Genomic DNA, 24,660 nt, shown 5'->3' with positions numbered 1-24,660 from the left:
GAAAAGAACGTAGCAAAGAACTAAGAAACAGTGCATCAATGATCACAGAAAGAGTTGGGCATTTAACAGAGAAGATGCTGGTCAAAAATAAGAGAAACAGTGAGTCAATAATTACAGAAAGAATGTATCAATAATCAGAAACAGTGGGTCAATAATCAGAGAAACAGTGCGTCAATAATCAGAGAAAAAGGGTGTCAATACTCGGAGAAGAATTGGCTGATTAATCAGAGAAACTTTGGGTAAATTATAAGCAAACCAATTGGTCAGTAATCTGAGAAAAGGTCGTTGACAGATCAGAGAAACAGGGGGTAAATAATCACGGAAGCTTTGTTCAATGATCAACAAATTTAGGGGCAATGATCAGAGAAGTAGTGAGTCCGCAAACAGTGAGTGAATTGTGAGAGAAACAGTGAATCAATAATGAGAAAAATAGTGTGTCAATAATCAGAAAAACTGTTGGCCAATAATCTGAGAATAAAGGTGTCAATAATCAGAACAATTGTGTCACTTATCAGAGAAACAGTTAAACAATAATTAGAAAAATATTTGGTCAATAATCAGAGAAACATCGTCAATAATCAATGAAATCATTGGTTTATAATCTGAGAAACAGCGCATCAATAATATGAGAAACACTGGGTGAATTAGAAGCGAAACATTGGGTCAAACATCAGAAACAGTGAGCCAAAGAATAGAGATAGAGTGAGTCATAGAAGAGAGAAACAGGGAGTCACATATCAGAAATACTGGGAGTCAAAGATCAGAGAAAGAGTGGGTCAGTATAAAGAGAAACAGGGAATGAATAATCAGGAAAAGAACGTAGCAAAAAACTAAGAAACAGTGCATCAATGATCACAGAAAGAGTTGGGCATTGAATAGAGAAGCTGCTGGTCAATAATCAAAGAAACAGTGAGTCAATAATTAGAGAAAGAATGGATCAATAATCAGAAACAGTGGGTCAATAATCAGAGAAACAGCGAATCAACAACCTGAGTAAGAGCGGTTCAGTATTCATAGAAAAAGTGGGTCAATAACCAGAGAAACAATGGATAAATAATCAGAGAAATATGGGGTGAATAAACAGAGAAAGAGAGAGTCAGTGTTCAGAGTTACAGTGGGTCAATAATCACAGAAACAGCCAGTCAATCAGCAGAGTAACAGTGGGTGAATAGTCAGTGAAAGAGTGATTTAATATTCAGAGAAACAGTGGGTCAATAGTCAGAGAAACCATGAGTGAATTATCAGAGAAACGGTTGGTCAATAATCAGAGAAACAGTGTTTCAATAATCAGAGATATAGAACATAAATAATTGGAGAAACAGTGGGAGAATAATCAGAGAAACAGTTGATCAATAATCAGAGAAATAGTGAGTAAATAATCAGAGTACCAGTGGGTGAATAATCAGTGAAAGAGTAAGTCAATATTTAGTGAAACAGTGGGTCAATAATCAGAGAAACGGTTTCTCAATGATCAGAGAAAACGTGCGTCAATACTCAGATCAGAAATGGGTGATTAAACAGAGAAACAGTGGGTGAATATAAGCAACTCCATTGGTCAATAATCTGAGAAAAGGTGGGTGACAGATCAGAGAAACAGGGGGTCAATAATCACGGATGCTTTGTTCAATGATCAAACAAATTTCGGGACAATGATCAGAGGAGTAGTGCATCTGTGAACAGTGAGTGAATTATGAGAGAAACAGTGAATCAGTAATGAGAAAAATAGTGTGTCAATAATCAGAAAAACCGTTGGTCAATAATCTGAGAATAAAGGAGTCATTAATCAGAAAAATTGTGTCACTAATCAGAGAAACAGATAATCAATAATTAGAAAAATATTTGGTCAAAAAGCAGAGAAACTTCCACAATAATCAATGAAACCATTGGTCAATAATCTGAGAAACTGCCCATTAATAATATGAGAAACACTGGGTGAATGAGAAGCGAAGCTTTTGAGCAAAGATCAGAAACAGTGAGTCAAAGATGAGAGAAAGAGTGAGTCAAAGATGAGAGAAACAGGGAGTCAGATATCAGAGAAATTGGGTGTCAAAGATCAGAGAAAGTGTGGGTCAGTAAAAAGAGAAACAGGGAATGAATAATCAGGAAAAGAACGTAGCAAAAATCTAAGAAACAGTGCATCAATGATCAGAGTATGTGTTGGGCATTTAACAGAGAAGCTGCTGGTCAATAATCAGAGAAACAGTGAGTCAACAATTAGAGAAAGAATGGATCAATAATCAGAAACAGTGGGTCAATAATCAGAGAAACAGCGTATCAAAACCCTGAGTAAGAGTGGATCAGTAATCAAAGAAAATGTGGGTTAATAACCAGAGAAATAATGGATAAATAATCAGAGAAATATGGGGTGTATAAACAGAGAAACAGAGAGTCAGTGAACAGAGTTACAGTGGGTCAATAATCACAGAAACATCGAGTCAATCAGCAGAGTAACAGTGGGTGAATAATCAATGAAAGAGTGAGTCAATATTCTGAGAAACTGTGGGTCAATAATCAGAGAAAGGGTGAGTGAATAATCTGAGAAATGGTTGGTCAATAATCAGAGAAATAGAGCATAAATAATTGGAGAAACAGTGGGAGAATAATCAGAGAAACAGTGAGTCAATAATCAGAGAAATAGTGAGTAAAGAATCGAAGTAACAGTGGGTGAATAATCAGTGAAAGAGTGAGTTAATATTCAGTGAAACAGTGGGTCAATAATCAGCGAAACGGTTTTTCAGTAATCAGAGAAAACGTGCGTCAATACTCGGAGAAGAAATGGGTGATTAATCAGAGAAACAGTGGGCGAATATAAGCAACTCCATTGGTCAATAATCTGAGAAAAGGTGGGTGACAGATCAGAGAAACAGGTGGTCAATAATCACGGATGCTTTGTTCAATGATCAAACAAATTTCGGGACAATGATCAGAGAAGTAGTGCATCTGTGAACAGTGAGTGAATTATGAGAGAAACAGTGAATCAGTAATGAAAAAAACAGTGTGTCAATAATCAGTAAAACCGTTGGTCAATAATCTGAGAATAAAGGAGTCATTAATCAGAAAAATTGTGTCACTGATCAGAGAAACAGATAATCAATAATTAGAAAAATATTTGGTCAAAAAGCAGAGAAACTTCCACAATAATCAATGAAACCATTGGTCAATAATCTGAGAAACTGCCCATTAATAATATGAGAAACACTGGGTGAATGAGAAGCGAAACTTTTGAGCAAAGATCAGAAACAGTGAGTCAAAGATGAGAGAAAGAGTGAGTCAAAGATGAGAGAAACAGGGAGTCAGATATCAGAGAAATTGGGTGTCAAAGATCAGAGAAAGAGTGGGTCAGTAAAAAGAGAAACAGGGAATGAATAATCAGGAAAAGAACGTAGCAAAAATCTAAGAAACAGTGCATCAATGATCAGAGTATGTGTTGGGCATTTAACAGAGAAGCTGCTGGTCAATAATCAGAGAAACAGTGAGTCAATAATTAGAGAAAGAATGGATCAATAATCAGAAACAGTGGGTCAATAATCAGAGAAACAGCGACTCAATAACCTGAGTAAGAGTGGTTCAGTAATCAAAGAAAAAGTGGGTCAATAACCAGAGAAATAATGGATAAAATATCAGTGAAATATGGACTGAATAAACAGAGAAGCAGAGAGTCAGTGATCAGAGTTACAGTGGGTCAATAATCACAGAAACATCGAGTCAATCAGCAGAGTAACAGTGGGTGAATAATCAATGAAAGAGTGAGTCAATATTCAGAGAAACTGTGGGTCAATAATCAGAGAAACGGTGAGTGAATAATCTGAGAAACGGTTGGTCAATAATCAGAGAAACAGTGTGTCAATAATCAGAGAAATAGTGCATAAATAATTGGAGAAACATTGGGGAATAATCAGAGAAACAGTTGGTCAATAATCAGAGAAATAGTGCATAAATAATTGGAGAAACATTGGGGAATAATCAGAGAAACAGTTGGTCAATAATCAGAGAAATAGTGAGTAAATCAGCAGAGTAACAGTGGGTGAATAATTAGTGAAAGAGTGAGTCAATATTCAGAGAAACAGTGAGTGAATAATCAGAGAAACAGTTGGTCAATAAGCAGAGAAACAGTGCATCAATAATCAGTGAAAAAGTGCTTCAATACTCGGAGAAGAATTGGCTGATTAATCAGAGAAACAGTGGGTGAATTATAAGCAAAACCATTGGTCAATAATCTGAGAAAAGGTGAGTGACAGATCAGAGAAACAGGGGCTAAATAATTACGGAAGCTTTGTTCAATGATCAAACAAGTTTTGGGACAATGATCAGAGAAGTAGTGAGTCCGTAAACAGTGAGTGAATTATTAGAGAAACAGTGAATCAATAATGAGAAAAATAGTGTGTCAAGAATCAGAAAAACTGTTGGTCAATAATCTGAGAATAATGGTGTCAATAATGAGAAAAATTGTGTCACTTATCAGAGAAACAGATAAACAATAATTACAAAAGTATTTGGTCAATAATCAGAGAAACTTCGTCAACAATCAATGAAACCATTGGTCAATAATCTGAGAAACAGCGGGTCAATAATCTGAGAAACAGTGGGTGAATGTGAAGCGAAACATTTGGTCAAAGATCAGAAACAGTGAGTCAAAGATGAGAGAAACAGGGAGTCAAATATCACAGAAACAGGGAGTCAAAAATCAGAGAAAGAGTTGGTCAGTTAAAAGAGATACAGGGAATGAATAATCAGGAAAATAATTTAGCAATAATCTAAGAAACAGTGCATCAATGATGAGAGAAATAGTTGGGCATTTAACAGAGAAGCTGCTGGTCAATACTCAGAGAAACAGTGAGGCAATAATTAGATAAGGAATGGATCAATAATCAGAAACAGTGGGTCAATAATCAGAGAAACAGCGAATCAATAACCTGAGTAAGAGCGGATCAGTAATCAAAGAAAAAATGGGTCAATAACCAGAGAAACAATGGATAAATAATCAGAGAAATATGGACTGAATAAACAGAGAAACAGAAAGTCAGTGATCAGAGTTACAGTGGGCCAATAATCAGAGAAACATCGAGCCAATAAGCAGAGTAACTGTGGGTGAATAATTAGTGAAAGAGTGAGTCAATATACAGAGAAACAGTGGTTCAATTATCAGAGAAACAGAGAGTGAATAATCTGAGAAACGGTTGGTCAACAATCAGAGAAACAGTGTGTCTATAATTAGAGAAAATGTGCTTAAATAATTGGAGAAACAGTGGGTGAATAATCAAAGGAACAGTTGGTCAATAATCAGAGAAATAGTGGGCCAATAATCCGGGAACCAGTGGGACAATAATCATGGATCAGAGAGTGAATAATCAAGAAATGCTTTGTCAATAATCAGAGAAACAGTGCATCAATAATCAGAGAAATATTGCGTCAATAATCAGAGAAAAAAATGGGTGATTAATCAGAGAAACAGTGATCGAATAATCAGAGAAACTGTGAGTGAATAGTCAGAGAAAAAATGAGTGCATAAACACAGAAACAGTGTGTTAATAATCAGAGAAACTGTTGGTCAATAAGCAGAGAAACAGTGGGTCAATAATCAGGGAAATATTCAGACAATAATCAGAGAAACAGTGAGTCAATAAGCAGAGTAACAGTGGGTGAATAATCAGTGAAAGAGTGAGTCAATATTCAGAGAAACAGTGAGTGAATAAACAGACAAACAGTGAGTGAATAATCAGAGAAACAGTGGGTCAATAATCAGGGAAACATTGAAACAATAATCAGAGAAACAGTGAGTTAATAAGCAGAAATAAAATGAGTCAATAAGCAGAGTAAAATTGGCTGAATATTCAGTGAAAGTGTGAGTCAATATTCAGAAAAACAGTGAGTGAATAATCAGAGAAGCTGTGAGTGAATAATCAAAGAAACAGTTGGTCAATAATCAGAGAAAAAGTGCATCAATAATCGGAGAAAAAGTGGGTGATTAATCAGAGAAATAGTGAGCGAATAATCAGAGAAACTGTGAGTGAATAATTAGAGAAACAAAGAGTGAATAAGGACAGAAACCATGGGTCAATAATCAAGAAACAATGCGTGAATTAGAATCAAACACATTGGTCAATAATCAGAGAAAAAGTGGGTGACAGATCAGAGAACGAGGGTGTCAATAATCAGAGAAGCTTTTTTCAATGCTCAAACAAAATGTGGGACAATGAACAGAGATGTAGTGAGTCCGTAAACAGTGAGTGAACTATCAGAGAATCAGTGAATCAATAATGCGAAATGTAGTTTGTCAATAATCAGAAAAAACCGTTGGTCAAAAAATCTGAGAAGTAAGGAGTCAACAATCAGAAACATTGTGTCACTGAACAGAGAAACAGTTAATCAGTGATTAGAAAAATATTTAGTCAATAATCAGAAAAACTTCATCAATAATCAATGAAACAATTGGTCAATAATCTGAGAAACAGCAGATCAATAATCTGAGAAACAGTGGGTGAATGAGAAGCGAAACATTTGGTCAAAGATCAGAAACAGTGAGTCAAAGATGAGAGAAAGAGTGAGTCAAAGATGAGAGAAACACGGAGTCAAATATCACAGGAACAGGGAGTCAAAGGTCAGAGAAAGAGTGAGTCAGTAAAAACAAAAACAGGGAATCAATAATCAGGAAAAGAATGTAGCAAAAATCTAAGAAATAGTGCATCAATGATCAGAGAAAGAGTTGGGCATTTAACAGAGAAGCTGCTGGTCAATAATTAGAGAAACAGTGAGTCAATAATTAGAGAAAGAATGGATCAATAATCAGAAACAGTGGGTCAATTATCAAAGAAACAGCGAAGCAATAACCTGAGTAAGAGCAGTTCAGTAATCAAAGAAAAAGTGGGTCAATAACCAGAGAAACAATGGATAAATAATCAGAAGTGGGTGAATAAACAGAGAAACTGAGAGTCAGTGATCAGAGTTACAGTACGTCTATAATCAGAGAAACAGCAAGTCAATAAGCAGAGTAACTCTGGGTGAATAATCAGTGAAAGTGTGATTCAATATTCAGAGAAACAGTGAGTGAATAATCAGAGAAACAGTTGGTCAATAATCAGAGAAATAGTGAGTAAATAAGCAGAGTAACAGTGGGTGAATAATCAGTGAAAGTGTGAGTTAATATTCAGAGAAACAGTGAGTGAATAAACAGACAAACAGTGAGTGAATAATCAGAGAAACAGTGGGTCAATAATCAGGGAAACATTGAGACAATAATCAGAGAAACAGTGAGTGAATAATCAGAGAATCAGTTGGTCAATAATCAGAGAAATAGTGGGCCGATAATCAGGGAAACAGTGGGTCAATAATAAGAGAAACGGTTTGTCAATAATCAGAGAAACAGTGCATCAATAATCAGAGAAAAAGTGCGTCAATAATCGGAGCAAAATTGGGTGATTAATCAGAGAAATAGTGAGCGAATAATCAGAGAAACTGTGGGTGAATAATCAGAGAAACAAAGAGAGAATAATGACAGAAACCGTGGGTCAATAATCAGAAAAACAGTGGGTGAATTAGAATCAAAAACTTTGGTCAATAATCTAAGAAAAAGTGGGTGACAGATCAGAGAACCAGGGTGTCTATAATCACAGAAGCTTTGTTCAATGATCAATCAAAATGTAGGACAATGATCAGAGAAGTAGTGAGTCTTTAAACAGTGAGTGAACTATCAGAGAAACAGTGAATCAATAATAAGAAAAGTAGTGTGCCAATAATCAGAAAAAACCGTTGGTCAAAAATCTGAGAAGAAAGGAGTCAACAATCAGAAACATTGTGTCACTGATCAGAGTAACAGTTAATCAGTGATTAGAAAAATATTTAGTCAATAATCAGAGAAACTTTGTCAATAATCAATGAAACCATTGGTCAATAATGTGAGAAACAGCAGATAAATAATCTGAGAAATAGTGGGTGAATGAGAAGTGAAACATTTGGTCAAAGATCAGAAACAGTGAGTCAAAATTGAGAGAAAGAGTGTGTAAAAGATCAGAGAAACAGGGAGTCAAATATCACAGAAACAGAGAGTCAAGGGTCAGAGAAAGAGTGGGTCAGTAAAAAGAGAAACAGGGAATCAATAATCAGGAAAAGAACGTAGCAAAAATCTAAGAGACAGTGCATCAATGATTAGAGAAACAGTTGGGCATTTAACAGAGAAGCTGCTGGTCAATAATCAGAGAAACAGTGAGTCAATAATTAGAGAATGAATGGATCAATAATCAGAAAGAATGGGTCAATAATCAGAGAAACAGCGAATCAATAACCTGAGTAAGAGCGGTTCAGTAATCAAAGAAAAAGTGGGTCAATAACCAGAGAAACAATGATCAGAGAAATATGGGTTGAATAAACAGTGATTAGAAAAATATTTAGTCAATAATCAGAAAAACTTCATCAATAATCAATGAAACCATTGGTCAATAATCTGAGAAACAGCGGATCAATAATCTGAGAAACAGTGGGTGAATGAGAAGCGAAACATTTGGTCAAAGATCAGAAACAGTGAGTCAATGATGAGATAAAGAGTGAGTCAAAGATTAAAGAAACGGAGTCAAATATCAGAGAAACAGGGAGTCAAAGCTCAGAGAAACAATGGGTCAGTAAAAAGAGAAACAGGGAATCAATAATCAAAGAAACATTTGGTCAATAATCAGAGATACAATGGATAAATAATCAGAGAAATATGGGGTGAATAAACAGAGAAAAAGAGAGTCAGTAATCAGAGTTACAGTGGGTCAATATTCAGAGAAACAGCGAGAGAAAAATCAGAGAAATAGTGAGTAAATAATCACATAAACAGTGGGTCAATAATCAGGGAAGCAGTGAGTTAATAATCTGCAAAACACTTAGTCAATTATCAGGGAAACAATGAGTAAATTAAGAGGGGTGCAGCGACAATAATCGGTGAAACAGAGATTCATAAGTCAGAGATACATTGAGTGAATAATCAGGGAAACAGTGAGCGAATAATCCAGGAAACAACTGGTCAATAATCAGAGAAATAGTGGTCAGTAATAAGGGAAACAGAGTGAATAAGCAGTGAATAAATGATCAGAGAAATAGTTGGTCATTAATAAGAGAAAGAGTGGGTCAATAATGAGGGAAACAGTGACTGAATAGTCAGAGAAACAGTGAGTGAATAATCAGAGAAACTGTGAGTGAATAATAGAGAAAATGTAGGTCAATAATCTTAGAAACAGTGGGCCAATAATCAGAGAAACTGTGTGTTAATAATCAGAGTAGCTGTAAGTGAATATGCAGAGAAACAGTGAGTGCATAATTACATAAATTCAAGACAAATAGTGAGTCAGTACTCAGAGAATCAGTGAGTCAATAATCAGGAAAACACTGAGTCAAAAATCAGAGAAAGAGTCAATCAATAGTCATCATAACAGTGAGTCAATAATAGGAGAAACAGCGGATCAATAACCTGAGTAAAAGCGGGTCAATAATCCTCTGATGGGCCAATAACTAGAGAAACACTGGATCAAAAATCAGAGAAAAATTGGGTGAAAAAACAGAGAAAGAGAGAGACAGTAATCAGAGAAACAGTGGGTCAATAATCAGAGAAACAGTGAGTCAATAATCAGTGAAACAGTGGGTGAATAATCAGTCTAAGAGTGAATCAATATTCAGACAAACAGTGGGCGAATAATCAGAGAAGCAGTGAGTCAATGATCAGAGAAACAGTAAGTGAATAATCAGAGAACCAGTGAGTCAATAATCAAAGAACCAGTGGGTCCATATTCAGGGAAACAGTGTCTCAATAATCTGAAAAACAGGAGGTCAATAATCAGAGAAACCATGAGGCAATAATTGGGGAAAAGCTGCGTCAAAAATCAGAGAAACAGTGGGTCAATAATTAGAAGCAGTGAATCAAAGATCATAGAAACAGTCAGCTATCAATCAGAGAAAAAGTGAGTCAATAAGCAGCGAGAAAGTGGGACAATAATCAGAGAAACAGTGGGTCAATAACGAGAAGCAGTGAAATCAAAATCAGAGGAACAGAGCGTCAATAATCAGAGAAAAAGAGTAACAATAATCAGGGAAACAGAGAGTCACTAATGAGAGAAACATATCCTACTGATAATGTGTCGACCAGAATTTCCTAATTTTGTTATAATTTCCCTTCCCCAGTTAAGGAGTTTAACTCAAGGTCTCCTGTTATAGTTATCCACCATTACCTGGAAAGCTACTGAATTCTGGTCACTTTTCCTGAAATGCTTCCCGACAGAAACTTCGATCAACAAGTTGGTTACATTACATAATGCCAGGTGCAGTATTGCCCCTTCCCTAGTTGGAGTATATACATAATCAGGGAAACAATGAGTCAATAATCAGAGAAAGAGTGAATGAATAATCAGGGTAATAGTGAGTTAATAATCTGATAAACAGTGGATCAATAATCTGAGAAACAGCGGGTCAATAACCAGAGAAATAGTGCGTCAATAATATGATAAACAATGGGTCAATAATCCGAGAAACAATGAGTCAATAATCAGAGAAACATTGATTCAATAACCAGAGAATCACTGAGTCAATATTCAGAGAAACAGTGGGTCAATAATCAGAGAAACTGTGAGTAAATAATCATATAAGCATTGCATCAACAATCATGGAAACAGTGGGGCAATAATCAGAAAATCAATGAGTCAATAATCAGGGAAACACGGTGTCTATAATTAGAAGCAGTGAGTCAAAGATCAGAGAAATAGTGAGTCAATAATCACAGAAACAGTGGGTCAATAGTCAGGGAAACAGTGTCTCAATAATCTGAGAAAAACTGGGTCACTAATCAGAGAAACAGTGTTTCTATAATTAGAAGCAGTGAGTCAAAATCAGAGAAACAGTGAGTCAATTATCAGAGAAACAGTGGGTCCATAGTGAGGGAAACAGTGTCTCAATAATCTGAGAAACATGGGGTCAAAATTCAGAGAAACCGTGAGGCAATAATCGGGGGAAAACAGCTTCAAAAATCACAGCAACAGTGGGACAATAATTAGAAGCAGTGAATCAAAAATCATAGAAACAATGAGTTATCTATCAGAGAAAAAGTGAGTCAATAAGCAGCGAGAAAGTGGGACAATAATCAAAGAAACAGTGGGTCAATAATCTGAGAAACAGTGGGTGAATATCTAGAAGCAGTGAAATCAAAATCAGAGGAACAGTATGTCAATAATCAGAGGAAAAGTGTGACAATAATCAGGGAAACAGAGAGTCACTAATGATGGATACATATCCTACTCGTAATGTAGCGACCGGAATTTCAATATGTTGTTAAAATTACCCTAGCTCAGTTAAGGAGATTAACCTACGGTCTCCTGTTATACTTATCCACCATTACCTGGAAACCTACTGAATTATGGTCACTTTTCCCGAAATGCATCCCTGCAGAAACTTCGATCAACAGGTCGGTTTCATTCCATAATGCCAGGTCAGGTATTGCCCCTTCCCTAATTGGAGTAGCAACATAATCAGAGAAAAAATGAGTCAATAATCAGAGAAGGCGTGAGTTAATAATCAGAAAAAACAGTGAGTCAAAAATCAGAGAAAAAGTGAGTCAATAATCAGGGTAACAGTGAGTCAATAATCTGACCAACAGTGGGTCAATAATGTGAGAAACATGGGGTCAAAATTCAGAGAAATCGTGAGGCAATAATCGGGGGAAAACAGCTTCAAAAATCACAGAAACAATGGGTCAATATATGAAGCAGTGAATCAAAGATCATAGAAACAATGAGTTATCAATCAGAGAAAAAGTGAGTCAATAAGCAGCGAGAAAGTGGGACAATAATCAGGGAAACAGTGGGTCAATAATCTGAGAAACAGTGGGTGAATAACTAGAAGCAGTGAAACCAAAATCAGAGGAACAGTGTGTCAATAATCAGAGGAAAAGTGTGACAATAATCAGGGAAACAGAGAGTCACTAATGATGGATACATACCCTACTCATAATGTGGCGACCGGAATTTCCATATGTTGTTAAAATTACCCTACCCCAGTTAAGGACCTTAACCCACGGCCTCCTGTTATACTCATCTACCATTACCTGGAAACCTACTGAATTATGGTCACTTTTCCCGAAATGCTTCCTTGCAGATCCTTCGATCAACAGGTCGGTTTCATTCCATAATGTCAGGTCAGGTGTTGCCCCTTCACTAATTGGAGTATCTACATAATCAGGGAAACAATGAGTCAATAATCAGAGAAAGCATGAGTGAATAATCAGAAAAACAGTGAGTCAAAAATCAGAGAAAAAGTGAGTCAATAATCAGGGTAGCAGTGAGTCAATAATCTGAGAAACTGCGGGTCAATAATCAAAAGAACAATGCGTCATTAATCTGACCAACAGTGGGTCAATAATGTGAGAAAAAACGGGTCAATAACCAAAGAAACAGTGAGTCAATAATCTGATAAACAGTGAGTCAATAATCCGAGAAACAGTGATTCAATTACCAGAGAATCATTGAGTCAATAATCAGGGAAACAGTGAGTCAATAATCTGAGAAACTGCGGGTGAATAATCAAAGAAACAGTGCGTCAATAATCTGACCAACAGTGGTTCAATAATGTGAGAAAAAATGAGTCAATAACCAGAGAAACAGTGAATCAATAATCTGATAAACAGTCAGTCAATAATCCGAGAAACAGTGATTCAATAACCAGAGAATCATTCAGTCAATAATCAGGAAAACAGTGAGTCAATATTCAGAGAAACATGGAGTCAATAATCAGAGAAACTGTGGGTCAATAATCTGAGAAACAGTGAGTCAATAATCAGAGAAAGAGTGTGTCAATAATCTGAGAAAGATTGAGTCACTAATCTTAGAAACAGAGGGTCAATAATGAGAGAAACAAGGAATGAATATTCAGAGAAACAGTGTGTCAATTATCAGAGAAACAGTGAGTCAATAATCAGAGAAATAGTGAGTCAATAATCAGAGAAATAGTGGGTCAATAATTTGAGAAACAATGAGTCGCTAATCTGAGCAACAACGGGTCAATAATGAGAGAAACAGGTAGTGCATATTCAGAGAAACAGTGAGTCAATAATCGGAGAAACCGTGAGTAAATAATCACATAAGCAGTGGGTCAACAATTAGGGAAACTGTGTGGCAGTAATCAGAAAATCAATGAGTCAATAATCAGGGAAACACCGTGTCTATAATTAGAAGCAGCGAGTCAAAGATCAGAAAAACAGTGAGTCAATAATCAGAGAAACAGTGCGTCAATAGTCAGGGAAACAGTGGGTCAATAATCTGAAAAACAATGGTTCAATAATCAGAGAAACCGTGAGGCAATAATCGGGGAAAAACTGGGACAGAAATCAGAGAAACAGTGGATCAATCATTAGAAGCAGTAAATCAAACATCATAGAAACAGTGAGTTATCATTCAGAGAAAAGGTGAGTTAATAAGCAGCGAAAAAGTGGGACAATAATCAGTGGATCAGTGGGTCAATAATCTGAGAAACAGTAGGTCAATAACTAGAAGCAGTGAAAACAAAATCAGAGGAACAGTGTGTCAATAATCAGAGAAAATGTGTGACAATAATCAGGGAAACAGAGAGTCACTAATGAGGGCAACATATCCTATTGGTAACGTGGCGACTGGAATTTCCAAATGTTGTTAAAATTACCCTTCCGCAGTTAAGGAGCTTAACACAAGATATCCTGTTATACTTATCCACCATTACCTGGAAACCTACTGGATTATGGTCACTTTTCCCGAAATGCTTCCCTACAGAAACTTCGATCAACAGGTCGGGTTCATTCCATAATGCCAGGTCCAGTATTGTCCCTTCCCTAGTTGGAGTATCTACATAATCAGGGAAAAATGAGTCAATAATCAGAGAAGAAGTGAGTGAATAATCAGAAAAACAGTGAGTCAAAAGTCAGAGAAACAGTGAGTCAATAATCAGGGTAACAGGGAGTAAATAATCTGAGAAAAAGCGGGTCAATAATCAGAGAAATAGGGGGTCAAAAATCAGAGAAACAGTGTGTCAATAATCTGATAAACAGTGGGTCAATAATTTGAGAAACAGTGTTTCAATAATCGGAGAAACAGTGATTCAATAACCAGAGAATCATTGAGTCAATAATCAGTGAAACAGTGAGTCACTAATCAGGGAAACAGTGAGTCAATATTCAGAGAAACAGTGATTCAATAACCAGAGAAACAGTGAGTCAATAATCAGAGAAACAGTGGGTCAATAATCTGAGAAAGAGTGAGTCACTAATCTGAGAGGGTCATTAATGAGAGAAACAGGGAGTGAATATTCAGAGAAACAGTGTGTCAATAATCTGATCAGCAGTGGATCAATAATCTGAGAAAATACGGCTCAATAATCAGAGAAACAGTGAGTCAATAATCAGAGAAACAATGATTCAATAACCAGAGAACCATTGAGTCAATAATCATGGAAACAGTGAGTCAATATTCAGAGAAACTTGGGGTCAATAATCAGAGAAACAGTGAGTCAATAATCAGGGTAACAGTGATTCAATAATCAGAGAAACAGTGGGTCAATAGTCAGGGAAAGAGTGGAACAATAAACAGAGGAAAACTGGGTTACTAATCAGAGAAAGTGTTTCTATAATTAGAAGCAGCGAGTCAAAATCAGAGAAACAGTGAGTCAATAATCAGAGAAACAGTGAGTCAATAATCAGGTTAACCATGAGTCACCAATTAGAGAAACGGTGAGTCAATAATCAGAGACACAGTGGGTTAATAATCAGTAAAACAGTCAGTTGCTGATCTGAGAAACAGTGGGTCAATAATGAGATAAGTAGGGAGTGAATATACAGAGAAACATTGTGTCAATAATCAGAGAAAGTGTGTGTCAATAATCAAAGAAACAGTGAGTCAAGAATCAGGGTAACAGTGAGTCAATAATCAGAGAAACGGTGAGGCAATGATTGGGGAAAAACTGGGTCAAAAATCAGAGAAACACTGGGTTAATAATTAGAAGCAGTGAATCAAATATCATAGAAACAGTGTGTTATCAATCAGAGAAAAAGTGAGTCAATCAGCAGCGAGAAAGTGGGACAATAATCAGAGAAAAAGTGGGTCAATAATCTGGGAAACAGTGAGTCAATTGTCTGAGAAAAAGTGGGTCCATAGTCAGGGAAAGAGTGTCTCAATAATCTGAAAAGCAGTGGTTCAATAATCAGAGAAACCGCGAGGCAATAATCGTGGAAAAATTGGATCAAAAATCAGAGAAACAGTGGGTCAATAATTAGAAGCAGTGAGTCAAAGATCGTAGAAACATTGAGTTATCAATCAGAGAAAAAGTGAGTCAATAAGCAGCTAGAAAGTGGCACAATAATCAGAGAAACACTGGGTCAATAACTAGAAGCAGTGAAATCAAAATCAGAGCAACAGTGCGTCAATAATCAGAGACACATTGGGTCAATAATCTGAGAAACAGTGAGTCGATAATCTGAGAAACAAAGGATCAATAATGAGAGAAACAGGGAGTGAATATTCAGAGAAACTGTAGGTAAAGTATGAGAGAAACAATGAGTAAATTATTACATAAACAGTGGGTCAATAATCAGGGAAACTGTTAGTCAATAATCAGGGAACCAGTGAGTCAATAATCAGGGGAACAGCAAAAATAATCAGTGAAACAGCGATATAAAAATCAGAGAAAGAGTCAGTGAATAATCAGGGAAACAGTGAGTGAATATTCAGAGAATCAGTTGGTCAATAATCGGAGAAACAGTGGGTCAATAATTAGCAAAACAGTGGGGCAATAATCAGAAAATCAATGAGTCAATAATGCAATCACTGTGTCTATAACTAGGAGCAGCAAGTCAAAGATCAGAGAAACAGTGAGTCAATAATTAGAGAAACAATGGCTTAATAGTCAGGAAAACAGTGAAACAATAATCAGAGAAAATAAGCAGCGAGAAATTGGACAATAATCAGAGAAACAATGGGTCAATTACTAGAAGCAGTGAAATCAAAATCAGAGGAACAGTGGGTCAATAATCAGAGAAAAATTGTGTCAATAATCAGGGAAACAGAGAGTCAGTAATCAGGAAAACATACCCAACTGGTAATGTGGCGACTGGAATTTCCTAATATTGTTAAAATTAACCTTCCGCAGTTAAGGAGCTTAACCAAAGGTCTCCTGTTATACTTAGCCAACATTACCTGAAAACCTACTGAATTATGGTCACTTTTCCCGAAATGCTTCCCTACTGAAACTTCGATCAACAGCTCGGGTTCATTCCATAATGCCAGGTCCAGTATTGCCCCTTCCCCAGTTGGAGTATCTACATAATCAGAAAAACAGTGAGTCAAAAATCCGAGAAACAGTGAGTCAATAATCAGGGTAACAGTGAGTCAATAATCTGAGAAACAGCGGAGCAATAATCAGAGAAACATGGCGTCAATAATCAGAGAAACAGTGGGTCAATAATCTGGGAAACCATGGGTCAATAAGCAGAGAAACATTGAGTCAATAATCAGGGAAACAGGGAGTCAATATTCAGAGAAACATTGAATCAATACTCAGAGGAACGGTGAGTCAATAATCAGGGTAACAGTGAGTCAATAATCAGAGAAACTGTGAGTCAATATTCAGAGACACGGTGGGTCACTTATCTGAAAAACAGTGAGTTGCTAATCTGAGAAATTGTGGGTCAATAATGAGATAAACAGGGAGTGAATATTCAGAGAAACATTGTGTCAATAATCAGAGAAACATTGTTTCAATAATGAGAGAAACTGTGAGTCAATAATCAGGGTAACAGCGAGTCAATAATCAGAGAAATGTTGAGACAATAATCAGAGAAATATTGAGTCCATAATCTAAGAAACAGTGAGTCGATAATCTGAGAAAAAATCGGTCAATAATGAGAGAAAAATGGAGTGAATATTCAGAGAAACAGAGTGCCAATAATCAGAGAAACAGTGAGTCAATAATCGGAGAAATAGTGAGTCAATTATCAGAGAAAGAGTGGGTCAATAATCTGAGAAACTGTGAATCGCTAACCTGAGAAACAAATGATCAATAATGAGAGAAACAGGGAGTGAATATTCAGAGAAACTGTGGGTAATTTATCAGAGAAACAATGAGTAAATTATCACATAAACAGTGGGTCAATAATCAGGGAACCAGTGAGTCAATAATCAGGGGCACAGCAAAAATAATCATTGAAACAGCGGTTCAAAAATCAGGGAAAGAGTGAATGAATCATCAGACAATCAGTGCGTGAATAATCAGGGAAACAGTTGGTCAATATTCAGAGAAAGATTGGGTCAATAATCAGGGAAACAGTGAGTGAATATTCAGAGAAACAGTTGGTCAATAATCGGAGAAACAGTGGGTCAGTAATCAGAGAAACAGTGGGTCAATAACTAGAAGCACTGAAATCAAAATCAGAGGAACAGTGCGTCAGAAATCTGAGAACATTGTGTCAATAATCAGAGAAACAGAGAGTCAGTAATCAGGGAAACATATCCTACTGGTAATGTGGTGTCGGGACATTCCTAATATTGTTAAAGTTAACCTTCCACAGTTAAGGAGCTTAACACAAGGTCTCCTGTTATACTTAGCCAACATTACCTGGAAACCTAATGAATTATGGTCACTTTTCCCGAAATGCTTCCCTACTGAAACTTCGATCAACAGCTCGGGTTCATTCCATAATGCCAGGTCCAGTATTGCCCCTTCCCTAGTTGGAGTATCTACATAATCAGAAAAACAGTGAGTCAAAAATCAGAGAAACAGTGCGTCAGTAATCAGAGTAACAGGGAGTCAATAATCTGATAAACAGCGGATCAATAGTGAGAGAAACAGAGGGTCAATAATCAGAGAAACAACGGGTCAATAATCAGAGAAACAGTGCGTCAATAATCTGATAAACTGTGGGTCAATAATCTAGGAAACCGTGGGTCAATAATGAGATAAACAGTGGGTCAATAATATGAGAAACAGTGAGTCAATAACCTGAGAAGCGGTGATTCAATAACCAGAGAAACATTGAATCAATAATCAGGGAAACAGGGAGTCAAAATTCAGAGAAACATTGAGTCAATAATCAGATGAATGGTGAGTCAGTAATCAGGGTAACAGTGAATCAATAATCAGAGAAGCAGTGAGTCAATATTCAGAGACACAGTGGGTCAATAATCTGGAAAACAGTGAGTCGCTAATCTGAGAACCTGTGGGTCAATAATGAGAGAAACATGGATTGAATATTCAGAGAAACAGTGTGTCAATAATCGGAGAAACATTGTTTCAATAATCTGAGGAACAGTGAGTGAATAATCAGAGAAATAGTGATTCAATAATCAGAGAAAAAGTGGGCCAATATGCTGAGAAACTGTGAGTCGCTAATCTGAGAAGCAACGGGTCATTAATGAGAGAAACAGGGTGTGAATAATCAGAGGAGCAGTGTGTCAATAATCAAAAAAATAGTGAGTTAATAATCAGGGTAAGAGGGTGTCAATAATTGGTGAAATAATGTGTCAATAATCAGAGAAACTGTGGGTCAATAGTCTGAGAAACTGTGAGTCGCTAATCTGAGAAACAACGGATTAATAATGAGAGAAACAGGGGGTGAATATTCAGAAAAACTGTGGGTGAATAATCAGAGAAACAGTGAGTAAATAATCCCATAAACAGTGGGTCAATAATCAGGGAAACAGTGAGTCAATCATGAGGGGAACAGAGACAGAAATCATTGAAGCAGTGATTCAAAAATCAGAGAAATTTGGAGTGAATAATTAGGGAAACAGTTGGTCAATAATCAGTGAAACAGTGGATCAATAATCAGGGAAACATTGAGTGAATAATCAGAGAAACTATATGTGAATAATCAGAGGAACATTGAGTCAATAATCAAAGAAACAGTTGGTCAATAATTGGCGAAACAGCGGGTCAATAATCAGAGAAACAGTGCATCAATAATCTGATAAACATTCGTTCAAGAATCTGAGAAGCAGTGAGTCAATAATCAGAGAAACAGTGATTCAATAATCATAGAAACAGTGAGTCAATAATCACGGAAAAATTGAGTCAATAATCAGGGTAACAGTTAGTCGATAATGAGAGAAACAGTGAGTCAATTATCTAAAAAGAAGTGAGCCGCTAATGTAAGAAATAGCGGATCCATAATCAGAAATACAGTGGGACAATAATCAGAGAAACAGCGGGTCAATAATCAGAGAAACAGCGAATAAGTACCCGAGAAATAATGGGTGATTAATTAGAGAAAGAGTGAGTGAATAATCACAGAAAAGATGGGTCCATAATCAAAGAAACAGTTGATCAAAAATCAGAGAAACAGAGGGTCAATAATCAGATAAACAGTGGGTCAATATTCTGAGAGACAGTGTCAATTATCTGTTAAACAGTGGGTCAATATTCTGAGAAACTGCTGGTCAATAATCAGAGTAACAACGGGACAAAATTCAGAGAAAAATCGAATCATTAACCTGAATAATCAGAGAAAAAGTGGCCCAATAATAAGAGAAACAATGAGTGAATTATCAGAAAAGCAGTGAGTGAATAATTAGAGAAAAAGTGGGTCAATAATCAGAGAAAAAGTGTGTCAATAATCAGTGAAACAGTGCATCAATAATCTGATAAACATTCGTTCAAGAATCTGAGAAGCAGTGAGTCAATAATCAGAGAAACAGTGATTCAATAATCATAGAAACAGTGAGTCAATAATCACGGAAAAATTGAGTCAATAATCAGGGTAACAGTTAGTCGATAATGAGAGAAACAGTGGGTCAATTATCTAAAAAAAAATATAAGAAATAGCGGATCCATAATCAGAGATACAGCGAGACAACAATCAGAGAAACAGCGGGTCAATAATCAGAGAAACAGCGAATCAGTACCCGAGAAACAATGGGTGATTACTTAGAGAAAGAGTGAGTGAATAATCAGAGAAAAGATGGGTCCATAATCAAAGAAACAGTTGGTCAAAAATCAGAGAAACAGAGGGTCAATAATCAGATAAACAGTGGGTCAATATTCTGAGAGACAGTGTCAATTATCTGTTAAACAGTGGGTCTATATTCTGAGAAACAGCGGGTCAATAATCAGAGTAACAACGGGACAAAATTCAGAGAAAAAATGAATTAGTAACCTGAATAATCAGAGAAAAAGTGCCCAATAATAAGAGAAACAATGAGAGAATTATCAGAGAAGCAGTGAGTGAATAATTAGAGAAAAGGTGGGTCAATAATCAGAGAAAAAGTGTGTCAATAATCAGGGAAACAGAGAGTCAGTAAACAGGGAAACATATCCTACTGGTAATGTGGCGACCAGAATTTGCTAATATTGTTCAAATTAACCTTCCCCAGTGTATGAGCTTTACGAGAGGTCTCCTGTTATACTTATCCACCAGTCCCTGGAAAATTACTGAATTATGGTCACTTTTCCAGAAATGCTTTTCTACTGAAATTTCGATCCACAGGTCGGGTTCATAACATAATATCAGGTCAAGTATTGCCCTTTCCCTAGTTGGAGTGTCTACATAATCAGTGAAACGATGAGTCAATAATCAGGGCAACAGTGAGTCAATAATCAGAGAAACAGTGAATCAATATTCAGAGACACAGTGGGTCAATAATCTGAGAAACAGTGAGTCGCTAATCTTAGAAACAGCGGGCCAATAATGAGATAAACAGGGAGTGAATAATCAGAGAAACATTGTTTCAATAATGAGAGAAACTGTGAGTCAATAATCAGGGTAACAGTGAGTCAATAATCAGAGAAATAGTGCGTCAATAATCAGAGAAAGATTGGATCCATAATCTAAGAAACAGTGAGTCGATAACCTGAGAAAAAATCAGTCAATAATGAGAGAAGCAGGGAGTGAATATTCAGAGAAACAGTGGGTCAATAATCTGAGAAATTGTGAGTCATTAATCTGAGAAACAAAGGATCAATAATGAGAGAAACAGGGAGTGAATATTCAGAGAAACTGTGGGTGAATAATCAGAGAAACAATGAGTAAATAATTACATAAACAGTGGGTCAATAATCAGGGAAACTGTTGGTCAATAGTCAGGGAACCAGTGAGTCAATAATCAGGGTAACAGTGACAATAATCAGTGAGACAGCGATTCAAAAATCAGAGAAAGACTAAGTGAATAATCAGAAAAACAGTGAGTAAATAATCACATAAACAGTGGGTCAATAATCAGGGAAACAGTTCAACAATAATCAGGGAACCAGTGAGTCAATAATCAGGGGAACAGCGACAACAATCTGTGAAACAGAGATTCTAAAATCAGAGAAAGAGTGAGTGAATAATCAGAGAAACACAGGGTCAATAATAAGGGAAACAGTGAGTGAATAATCAGGGAAACAGTGAGTGAATATTCAGAGAAACAGCGGGTCAATAATCAGAGAAACGGTGTAACAATAATCTGATAAACAGTCGGTCAATAATCTGAGAAGCAGTGACTCAATAATCAGAGAAACAGTGATTCAATAATCAGAGGAAAAGTGAGTCAATAATCAGGAAAAAAGTGAGTCAATAATCCGGGTAACAGTTAGTCAATAATCAGAGAAACAGCAGGTCAGTTATCTGAGAAACTGTGAGTCACTAATCTAAGAAACAGCGTGTCAATAATCAGAGAAACAGTGGGAATCGCATAATATTGATAAAATTAGCCTTCCACAGTTAAAGAGCTTACCCTGGGGACTCCCGTTATACTTATCCAACACCACCTGGGAATTTCCTGTATTATGGAAACTTTTCCCGAAATGCTTCGTGACTGAAACTTCGATCAACAGGCCGTGTTCGTTCCTAATACTAGGTCCAGTATTGCCCCATTCCTGGTTGGAGTATCTACATAATCAGGGAAACAATGAGTCAATAATCAGAGAAACAGTAAGTGAATAATCAGAAAAAGAGTGAGTCAATAATCTGAGAAACAGCGGGTCTATAATCAGTGAAAAAGCGTTTCAAAAATCAGAGAAACTGAGTGAATATTCAGAGGAAGAGTGTGTGAATAATCAGGGCAACAGTTGGTGAATAAACAGAGAAACAGTGGGGCAATAATCTTGGAACAGTGAGTACATAATCAGATAAACAGTACATGAATAATCAGAGAATCAGTTGGTCAATAATCAGAGGAACCGTGAGTGAATAATCAGAGAAACTATGAGCGAATAATCAGAGAAATAGTTGGTCAATAATCAGACAACCAGTGGGCCAATAATCAGAGAAACTGTGGGTCAATAATCAAAGAAACAGTGTGTCAATAATCTGATAAACAGTGGGTCAATAACCTGAGATACTCCGGGTCAATAATTAGAGAAAAAGTGATTCAATAATCAAAGAAACACTGAATCAATGATCAGGGAAATAGTAAGTCAGTAATCAGAGAAACAATGAGTCAATAATCAGAGAAACAGTGCGTCAATAACTAAGATAACAGAGAGTCATTAATCAGAGAAACAGTGAGTCAATAATTAGAGAAACAGTGGGTCAATAATTTGAGAAACAGTGAGTCGCTAATCTGAGAAACAACGGGTCAATAATCAGGGAAACATTTAGTCAATAATCAGGGAACCAGTGAGTCAATAATCAGTGGAACAGTGACAATAATCAGTGAAACAGTGATTCAAATGGCAGAGAAAGTGAGTGAATAATCAGAGAAACAGTGAGCGAATAATCAGGGAAAATGTTTGGCAATAATCAGAGAAACAGTGGGTCAATAATCAGGGAAACAATAGTTGAGTAATCAGAGGAACAGCGTGTGAATAATCAGAGAAACATTTGGTCAATAATTAGAGATACAATGGGTCAATAATCAGGGAAACAGTGACTAATCAGAAAAAACTGCTTGCATAACCAGAGAAACAGTGAGTCAATAATCAATGAGACAGTTGGTCAATAATCAGAGAAACAGCGGGTCATTAATCAGAGAAACCATGCGTCAATAAGCTGATAATCAGTCGGTTGAAAATATGAGAAACAGTGTGGCAATATTCAGAGAAACAGTGATTCAATAATCAGAGAATGTGTGAGTCAATAATCAGGGAAATAGTGAGTCAATAATCAGGGTAACAGTGAGTCAATAATCAGAGAAACAGTGAGTCAATAATCAGGGTAAAAGTGATTCAATACTCTGAGAAACAGCGCCTCAATAATCAGTGAAACAGCGTTTCAAAAATCAGTGAATGAATAATCAGAGGAATAGTGTGTAAATAATCAGGGCAACAGTTGGTAAATAATAAGAGAAACAGTGGGTCAATAACCCTGGAAACAGTGAGTGCATAGTCAGATAAACAGGGAGTCAAAGATGAGAGAAACAGGGAGTCAAAGATGAGAGAAAAAGGGAGTCAGAGAAAGAGTGGGTCAGTAAAAAGAGAAACAGGGAATCAATAATCAGGAAAAGAATGTAGAAAAATCTAAGAAACAGTGCATCATTGATCAGAGAAACAGTGGGGCATTTAACGCAGAAGCTGCTGGTCAATAATCAGCGAAACAGTGAGTCAATAATTAGAGAAAGAATGGATCAATAATCAGAAACAGTGGCTCAATAATCAGACAAATAGCAGATCAATAATCAGAGAAATATGGGGTGAATAAACAAAGAAACAGAGAGTCAGTAATCAGAGAAAGAGTGGGTCAATAATCAGAGAAAGCGTGAGTCAATAATCAGAGAAACAGTGAGTGCATAATCAGTGAAAGAGTGAGTCAATATTCAGATAAACAGTGGGTGAATAATCAGTGAAGGAGTGAGTCAATATTCAGAGAAATAGTGAGTGAATAATCAGATATGCAATGAGTGAATAATCAGAGAAACAGTGATTGAATAATCAGAGAAACAGTGCGTCAATAATCAGAGAAAAATTGCGTCAATAATCAGAGAAACAGTGGGTGAATAATCAGTGAAAGAGTGAGTCATTCATCAGAGAAACAGAGAGTGAATAATCAGAGAAACGGTTGGTCAATAATCAGAGAAACTGCACGTCAATAATCAGAGATAAAGTGCATATATAATCAGAGAAACAGTGGGTGAATAATCAGTGAAAGAGTGAGTCAATATTCAGAGAAAAAGTGAGTGAATAATCAGATAAACAGTGCGTGTATAATCAGTGAAAGAGTGAGTAAATATTAAGAGAAACAGTGAGCGAATAATCAGATAAGCAGTGAGTGAATAATGAGAGAAACAATGGGGCAATGATCAGACAAACAGTAAGTGAATAATCAGAGAAACAGAGCGTCAATGATCAAAGAAACAGTCGGTCAGTCATCAGCAAAACTGAGTGAATAACCAGAGGTACAATGGGTCAATAATCAGCGAAACACTGAGTGAATGATCAGAGAACCTGTGAGTATATAATCAGAGCAACAGTGAGAGAATAATGACATAAACAGTGAGCCAGTTATCAGAGAAACAGTGAGTCTATAATCAGAGAAACAGTGAGTGAATAATCAGAGAAACATTTGGTCAATAATCAGGGAAACAGTGAGACAAGAATCAGGGAAGGTGTGAGTAACAATCTGAGAAACAGCGGGTCAAGACTCAAAGAAAGAATGGGTCAATAATCAGAGAAACAGTGGGTCAATAATCAGAGAAAAATTAAGTGCATAATCAGAGAAACAGTAGGGAAATAATCAGAAAATCAATGAGTCAATAATCAGACAAACAGGGAGTC

The sequence above is a fragment of the Carcharodon carcharias genome, chromosome 18, assembly GCF_017639515.1.
Source record: "Carcharodon carcharias isolate sCarCar2 chromosome 18, sCarCar2.pri, whole genome shotgun sequence".
Lineage (NCBI taxonomy): Eukaryota > Metazoa > Chordata > Chondrichthyes > Lamniformes > Lamnidae > Carcharodon > Carcharodon carcharias.
This window is presented reverse-complemented; position numbering follows the sequence as displayed.